This window comes from Suncus etruscus, chromosome 12 (genome assembly GCF_024139225.1).
Source record: "Suncus etruscus isolate mSunEtr1 chromosome 12, mSunEtr1.pri.cur, whole genome shotgun sequence".
Taxonomy (NCBI): Eukaryota; Metazoa; Chordata; class Mammalia; order Eulipotyphla; family Soricidae; genus Suncus; species Suncus etruscus.
This window is the reverse complement of record NC_064859.1, coordinates 35,345,641-35,348,050: the sequence shown is the minus strand read 5'-3', so window position 1 is coordinate 35,348,050 and position 2,410 is coordinate 35,345,641. Positions and strand designations below refer to the sequence as shown.

General features: G+C 33.3%; 1 non-coding gene across 1 annotated transcript; it reads left to right on the top strand.

The window, feature by feature from the left end:
- The first annotated feature begins 1,003 nt into the window (after positions 1-1,003).
- LOC126024958 (U1 spliceosomal RNA) lies at positions 1,004-1,172 on the top strand. Its single transcript, XR_007501023.1, has one exon. It is a non-coding gene; the product is annotated as a U1 spliceosomal RNA (small nuclear RNA).
- Positions 1,173-2,410: the final 1,238 nt, after the last annotated feature.

Genomic DNA, 2,410 nt, shown 5'->3' with positions numbered 1-2,410 from the left:
TTTCCTGTGAAGAGGGCCTGCAGAAAGTCTTGGGTCTGATGGAACAGAACAACAACTTAGAAAGTGAATTACACAAAAGAACTGAAATAATAAGATCTTTCACAAAGACGGTTAAAAACCTGAAAAACTAATCATGTTGGATACTCTTCCAAAAACTCACCTCCAATTCCAGGAAATGGTTCAGAAAGCAATCCACTCTTTACTCTTCTCTGAAGGCCTGGAGGTTAGAAATAAAAATATCAGTAACACATTAATGGAACTTTCTGTTCAAGTAGGACAATTGTAAGCTCAAGAACAAAGCAGGCTAAAGGACAAGGATATCATTGTATCAGTGAATTATATTGCCGAGTTTGGGTAAATTTAAATAAAGCATACTAAAATGGTAGAGACATATTTTATAATAGAAAAGCAAGATTATAAGCAAAAATTCAAGGTTTATAATGTAAAAGTCAGTAAATTAAAAGATCTGTATAAAAAAAAGGAACAATGAGAAGAGATCATTCACTTCAAACAAGAGAAAAGTTGCCTGCATGATAAACATTTTCTCACTGTAGATAGAAAAATAAATAAATGAAAGATGAATTACTTGATATCACCAAATCAAAGCTGAACTGTACATAAGTGGAATGGCATTATCTGAGAATAATTTATAGAAAACAAGTGATATTCAGCTTCTAAATTTCTACATGGAAAATTCTCAGGAATTAACACAGATATATGACTCAAAGATAGAGGGAACAAAGACCCTGGAATCCAGTAGAGACATAATTTTTTTTATTGAATCTTCAAACTTTCCACCCAAAAGTTCCTCCTAAGAAAGAGAAAAATCAAAATCATTGGTTAAGAATAAAAAATTTGAGAAAATTTTTGTCCAGCAAACTTGGTCAGACACCATTTGTGATATATGCAAAAAGAAGTTACAGGTTAACAGTACTTTCTGGGGAAAATATGTAGTGGTTATCTCATCTCTGTTTATGAAAGACTCGATAGAAAAATAAAAGTCATACTTACCTGGCAGGGGAGATACCATGACCACGAAGGTGGTTTCCCCAGGGCGAGGCTTATCCATTGCACTGCGGATGTGCTGACCCCTGCGATTTCCCCAAATAAAAAGAAAAAAGAAAAGAAAAACAAAAGTCTGGGCCTCTGGGAGGAAAACTCCAGATTAAACCTGAAAACAAAAGTACATTGTGCAAGAACCATTCCAAGGCCATCCACAGTAACAGAATTGGGTCTCAGAATGAAGAGCAGTTTTCCTGAGAAATTTTCTCTGATGGGCAATATTGGCATGAAATCAGCATTTACCTGGGTCTAACCAACTGCTTAGCTTCCAAATAGCCTGAAAAGCTGGATGTTGAGTGTCCTTGATCAAAGGGTAAAATCTGGAGGCTCCTGTTGCAGAAAAAGTGAAGCATGTCTAGGTGACAGTGATATGTATAAACCCAAAAATGCCACCCAAAGTAACTTTATCATTGAAACTGCATAACACATGTCAGATGTGGAGTGGACGAGAATCTTCATGCCTTTTATATTGCAAGGTATTGTCCACCACAAATCTGTGTATACTTGTTCAAAAAGTGACATTGGAAAAAAATAGGACTCTTCCACAAGTGTGCTCATTGCTATTATACTAATATTAATATTATTATTATGCAATCACAAAGTGGTATTGATAATCACATCAGCAATAAAATGCATGGTTATTAATACAAGGTGTGTGGCAAAATGTTGTCATAGTAATTTAGGTTTAGTAGACCTTTCTCTGTAAAAGTCAAATAGTTTATATTTTAGATTCTGCAAGCTATATTATATTGCCTATATAGCATTTATTCAATTTTCTCCACTGTATAGCCATAGGCACTATATAAAAATGATATTTATTATGTCCCCAAAATGCTTAATTTATAATAAAACAGCCTGTAAGCTAAGTTACCCAACCTTGGTATAGTTTGTTTACATTCAGAAAATAAAAATATATCTACTCTTTTCCTTAAATTTCAATCTAAAACCAAGTATAGATATGTGAGAGTGTTTATGTTTTATGTATTAACTATAATATATAGACCAAAATAAAATCCATTAGAAACACATGAATAATAGTTGACTGAGTGTTTTTTATTTTCCTGGTATTTTCTAAAAATTCCACTACTATCTATGTATAACTAGTTTTCCTTTTGCAATTATTCTATAATCTGAATATTATTTTAATATAAAAAAGAAAACCTGCTTGTTCATATATGCTCTTCAAACCCCAGCAGAAATTCTTTGCTAACAGTTTATCACATTTTTTTGTTTTGAAACAATCCAGGTTTTACTGTGCTTGCAGATAACTTAAAAACTTATTCCAATCTGCCTCATTGGTGCAAGCAATAGGAGCAGAAAGGACAGGGGCAATTCCGCAGTTAACTGC